Source organism: Echinops telfairi, unplaced genomic scaffold (genome assembly GCF_000313985.2).
Source record: "Echinops telfairi isolate 266 unplaced genomic scaffold, ASM31398v2 ScPeMD7_14;HRSCAF=57, whole genome shotgun sequence".
Lineage (NCBI taxonomy): Eukaryota > Metazoa > Chordata > Mammalia > Afrosoricida > Tenrecidae > Echinops > Echinops telfairi.
Window position 1 is genome coordinate 10,896,325 of NW_022103911.1, and position 6,694 is coordinate 10,903,018.

The window sequence follows — 6,694 nt, forward strand, 5'->3', positions numbered from 1 at the left end:
AGAGAAATAATACTTTTAATCATTTCTAATACATCTTTTGTGAAGTTATATAGCCTTAACACGATGTTATTAGGTTTTTCTTACTTCAAATACTTGAACGTCATGAAAGATATAATTTTCACTGGCAGTGAAAGCCTTTTATTTATTGACCAGTGGGAAACTGTGACATAGACAAAGTTTCCTGCCAATATACTCTATTGCTGATATTAAAAACAGTGTTTACTGCTAGGAAAGAATTCCAACATGGAACATCTCTCACTGTTTGCCAAGTTCCTCACAGGCCCTAATCACTATGTGACAGAGAGAGATTCACGGAAAAGTGAAGTCAGACCACAAACTATTTCATATGTCATAGCCTATTGAGCAGCTGCCAATGTTAAACACCAGATGTCTTCATTGACCTGGACTGGACTGAAATCACAAGATGAATAGCAATGATTATTTCATGTCACTTTTCTATGCAAATGCAGATTAAAATACACATATATTTTTAAAATCTGATAAAATGCTTGAATAAATATTTCTAATTTTATCTAAATATATATTAATGCTTGAATGTATGCTTGTATGTGTGTTTAAAGAATATTTGGTATCTTTTAAAGTACTCAGTTAGAAGTATTACTCCATATATAATATATAAAATGACAATATACAATATGCTGTGTTTGTCTGGGTTGACTAGAAAAACAAATCCAGAGACACTAATGTGTGTAAAAGAAAGCTTTACATCAGAGAGCAATTGTATATTGAGAAAACACTCCAGCTATTTCAGATCAAGTCCATAATTCCAATGTTAGTTCATATGTTCGATACCAGTCCATAAATTCCTCTTTAGACTCACACAGCCCACGCAATGATGTCAAATGCAGGAAGGTCACAGGCCAGTGGGTAGAAAGTTTTGTGGATCCAGTGGTGGTGGAAGTATTTCGGTTCTGGCACGCGTCTCCATGTGACTCCTCCAGCTCTCTGAGTATCACAAGAGCAGGAAAGGAAAGATCAAGAGAATGGGTCTGGCCTCCAGTGAGCTATTTATCTCTGTCCAAATGAGATCATCAAGCTGGGACTTAATTGACAGGCTAAACTCCACCCTTTTCCTCTTAATACCCTCATGTGAATAGGAGATACGTAACTACCACAGACCACCCGTTGGCAACTTAACAACTTCATACAACTCTTTAGACAGGAGATTATGTAACCACCATATATGCCAACCAAGACATACATTATAATAAGAATAAATGCTACTTTTAGTTGATTTCAGGTACCAGGAAAAAAAAAACGGTTGTTATAGAGGTCCTGGAGTGGAACAAATGGTTTATGCTGTTGACTGTAAAGTAAAAGTTTCATTGTTCAAAAATGCCGACTACATGATTTGACTATATCATTTTAAATGACCAGCTGCTGAAAACCCTATAGAACATACTGATTGTCCAACACATATACAGTGCTTTGACTCTTGGAGATTACTTTGTGGTTAAATAGTGACATAAATTACATATATGTATGCATATTAATAAATATGTATGCACACATATATGATTATATATGTACATATCTGTCAGTTTGTTATTATGGTGGGTTATATGTTACTATGATGTTGAAAATTATGCCATTAATATGTGAAATACCAACAGATCTCCCATGATGACAAGTCTTCAAAGAAACTTAAGAATTGAGATAGTATAAAAAATATATAAAAATAAATACCTGATGATCTACTGTGTTAGTCTGGGTTGACTAGAGAAACAAATCCAAAGGCACTCAAATCTGTATAAAAAAGGACTTTATATCAAAAATTAATTGTATATTAGGAAAACAACCCAGGCCAATCCAAATCAAGTTCGTAAGTCCAATATTAGCCCATTTATCCAATAGTAGTCAATAAATTCCTTTTTAGACTCACACAACTATGCAATAATGCCAAATGCAGGAAGATCATAGGCCAGTGGGTAGAAAGTATTATAGATCCAGTGGCAGTGGAAGGCGTGGTGTTGCCGTGGGTCGCCAAGTCACTCCTCCAGCTCTAGGGCTCTGGCTTCATCAGTGTGCCTCCATGTGGCTTGTCAACAGGAATCTCTCACAAGGAGAGAGAGTGTCCCACCTCTAGAAAGCTATTTACCACCAAAGCATCTCCAAATGAGGTCATCAAGCTGCAACCTGATTGACAGGCTAAACCCCACCCCTTCGCTCTTAATAGTCTCTAATTGGCACCATATTATGTAACTACCATATCTACTTAATACAATTTACCAATGAAAATTCTATGTATCCCAAGTGGATATTGTCTGATTTAGCAGTATTGGAAGATGAATCCCTTAGATTGGAAGCCCATTAAAATGCCCAGAGGCCAAAAAGATGGACTGAAAGCCAAGTGTCAGGGTAAGAAGCTACTTATCTAGCAATGGAATTACTGAAAATCAGAAGGCCTACTGTTGGGGCACCTCTCACACCTCCCCAAGGAAAGTGTATGCTATTTGTCACAGGTTGATTTGTACAGATATGCCCACAATTCTTTCCTATGATTGGACATTACTAGTTGCATATTCAATTCGATATTACTGTAGGTAATGCTGGAAATGGACCTCAAAAATATTAAGGGTATGAATAACTTGACCTTAACATACAAAATAAGAAAAATAAAAGTATTGTAGTATCCACACGATTGAACCAATCTGAACTGGAAAAAGAAGGCAGAAGAGGCCACAGAATATAGAATCAAAGAGATATTGTAGAAAGAGCTCAGAGAGATTCAAAGTATGAGAAATATTTGACGACTCGGTAATTTGTAAGGCAAAGAAAGGAACCCACAGACCATGGAATCTGGAAAGCAAATCTCATACAGTGTACTCCATCTGCAACTGGAATGACAAAGAAAAGGAATTTCGCTTGGTGTTTAATAAAAGAAAACAGCACAAACTATGTACAATGACTCGTGGCTCTGAATTACTTATTGCTCAAGACCATTGGATGTCTAAAACACAAATATATGAAATTTTAAATGCCTGTTGTTTCAAGTACTTACATTTAGGAATACTTGTTTGCTTTTTAAATAAAATTATTCTTCAAAATCATGCCTCTTGCATGTCCCATAAGAATAAATAATAGTAAAGAAAAGTTAATGATTTCCATTTCAAAGCTGATCATGCTCTGGAATCATTATCTGAAAATTGTAAGCATGATGAAAGAAGGATTAAAAAAAATTATCAAATGGGAGACATTAAGCCTGATAAAATAATTAGTAGATGAACAAAACAAATGTAAAGTGTGCATAATTGAATATCTAGGTATTAATTTATCTACAGAGAAACCTAAAAACAAAAGAACTTAAACAATGAAATTCTTTAAAAACTCTCAAGAACTATGAATACCATTTATAAGACAGTGACTACTTTACAGCATTAACTTTAAAAAATGAGTTTAGAGTCTTTTTGTGTATAAGAAATAATAAAAGGAAAAGTCAACTGAAATACCAAAAACTATATTAGTTATAGTAATAAATTAATTTCTAATTCATAGTGCACATAGTACAAGAATAATTACAGAGATAGTATCGAATGCATCTGATTGGAAAGAATTACAAATATACTGTAGAAAAGATGAAAGTAAAAATATAATATAACCCCATCAGATATTGGCCATAAGATATCAATATGAATAAAATCCAAAATATTAATAAATAAAATACTTGCAAGCTGTTATTTTTGCAAGACTCATCAATAATACTCAAAAAGGAAATACAGTTATGTTTTACTTATTTAGTAGTGCTATAAAAATATGACAAATTGATGGTTTAATAAACAGAAATGTATCTTTTCACAGTGTAAAATATTTGATGGCTAAATTCAGGGGACCATCTATAGAGAAAGACATACTGTGTTATTTCTGGTAGAAGGTTTTTGTCTTCTTTTAAAATCTGTAAGCCTAGAATTTCCTCAATATCCCTATATGTCGGTCATCTATCTTCTTCTTTTGGGAAGTGATACGTCCAGGGAACCTGATTAAAACACATGCTCTTCTCCAAGATCTTCTTTCTTGCTAATAGTAAAAACTCTTCTGCTCTATGTTTGCATGCTTAATTTTTTTTTCTTATCTCAAAAGAGAATGACTGAAGAGGGAAATATTATCACAAGGTAGCATTTATGGGAGATCCCAAGAGGAACTCCTTGCTTTTTGAATTCAGATATGCAAATTAAAAGCTAAGCCCACATTACTCCTAGAAGCCAGTGAGGTAAGGGACCCGGCTGTGCAAGTTGAGATAAATCTCTTCCGGCGAAGATAGGTGGGTTGTTTGAAGCAGCTAGGGTTTCTGACCAGTGGTGGCGGTGGGATATACGGGTGAATTCTAACTTGAGAGACACAAATCCAGTTCTGGCTGGTGTGCTTGGCCTGTGTCTGCCTGGGAGGTATGTGCCCACAGAAGGTTCCGTGCTCTTCAAAAAAGGGATATAGATTAAATTGCAATAAAATAAAAATAGAATGAAAAAGTGATGTGAAAACTATCCCCTTGGTTTGGGTCAGGGACACCACTTCCTTGATTGGAATGGTGCATGTATTCATCTGCCAGGTGTGGCACAGCTGTGGCTGCGAGGAGAAGGCTGTGAGAGGAGAAGAGGAAACCTGGCACAGACCAGGCATAGTCCAAGGAAAGCCTTTGACACTAGGCCAATGTCTTTGAGTCTCCCTCTATCTCCTCTCAGATTTTTTAATGCTCGCACCCCCTGTATGAGTGGGCCCACAACTCTGCAGGTGAACGTGCTTACCAGGCAGATGAAGGCAAACTCAGGTCCCTAAGGGCAGAGACCCCCATGAATGCTGCCACAGCAACAGAACTTCTTATCCAAACCCAACCATGTTTCTATTTCTATGTATTTATTTATTTATTTATGTACTTACTTACTTACTTATTTACTTATTTATTTATTTTTGCACGATGCGGCAAGAGAAAAGACCATCCCAGCCACAGGGAAGACCCATCACTGAAATAATAAGCGAGTAATGGCCACTTGGGTCTATGGACCCACATCCACGGGCAAGCCCAAGCCATGAAGCAAGAGGAGGAGCGTGCGAGAGCGACCCGGATTGCGCACCCCTGCCCTCCCCACACACCGCCAAGCAGATGACAGAAAGCGTCTAGTGGCCAGGGCCAGAGCGAGAAGTGCGGGCCCCTTCCCATGAATGTCGGACCCGGGAGAGCACAAGGGCACCCCATTGATCTGAGTTTATTTTTGATACACCCTTTTTTCCCCTTTATTTGTTCCCTCGGGTCTTCCTCCACTTCTCAACTCTTCTTTCCCTCTCTCTTTTCTTTCATTTTCTCCTCTCTGTTTCGATTATTCTTTATTTAAATATATATATATATCATTCTCTTCTCCTGGGCAGATTATCTGTTACACTCTTCTGCCCCATGAACTGTCTCATTTCACTTTTATTCCCCCACTCCTAATTAAATATACTACTTCTATGTAAACTACTACGTCTTATTAAACTTCTTAAAACAAGCTTTTCCATTATTTTACAATCTCTATACGTCACATATTACTATTATTACTCCTATTACATATCAGTTATATCAACTCTTCTCTCCCCACCACCACCTTCCACACTTACTCATCGCCATTCTTCTTCAACCCCAGCTGTATGTGATTTCAACTCTTATTAAATCTCTCTCCCCTAAATCATAAAGGCCAAATACCCCCACACAACCCAACAGCCTACACACTACTAACAGCTGCATCACTGTGCCAAGGAAACAGTAGTGACCTTCACTGAACCCTCCAAAACAAGACAAAGAAAATTTTAAATAAAATGAAAATCATCCCAGTCCATTGGAGTACTCTGAAAAAGAGGTCTTGGCAAGACCAGAAACGCAATTCAAAAGAATGATGTTTAGCCCCTTCAAGAGATACGTGGAACACTCGTAAAAACAACAGAAGAAAACTAAAAAGGTCGCACCCAAAAGACTCCATAAGATAAACAATGAGAGAACACACATAAGGAACATGGTAAAGATCTTGGTAATAGAATGAAAAAAGGAAAACTGAATACATGAACTTGAAGAAATTCACTCTGACTACAACTGATGAGAGAAACAATCAACCAAAAAGTAAAAGAAAATGAAGAAACCAGAGAATGTTGCGAGAAACTATCAAGAGAAACACCCACATCTCATCCAGATCCCAGAGGAAGAAGAACTGAAAGATCTACAGGGAAAAAAAATTGTATGAGAATCCATGGGAAAAAATATCCTCAATATCACAAGAAGGAGAAAATAAATATTCAAGAAACTGAAAGAACCTCAAATAGGATAGACTCCAGAAGAAACACAATGCGACCAATTGTAGCCAAATTCTTCAACTTCAAGGAATAGGAAAGAATTCTGAGAACAGTAGCAAAAAAAGTGCAGTCACCAACAGAAAAGAAATAATAATAAGGCTATACTCAGAATTCCCAACAGAAAGTATGCAGGCAAGCAAACAATGGAAAGGCATAATATACCAAATTTTGAAGGATGAAAATGGCCAACCAAGAATCCTTTCACCAACAAATGTATTCCTCAAATATGATGGAGAAAGGAATTTCTAAGCAAGGAAAAATGAAAGGAATTTATTAAAAAAACACCATTACAAAGCATATTAATTGGATCACTAAGGACAGAGAATCAACAATAGCAGCAGAAAATGTTGCAAGGATAATA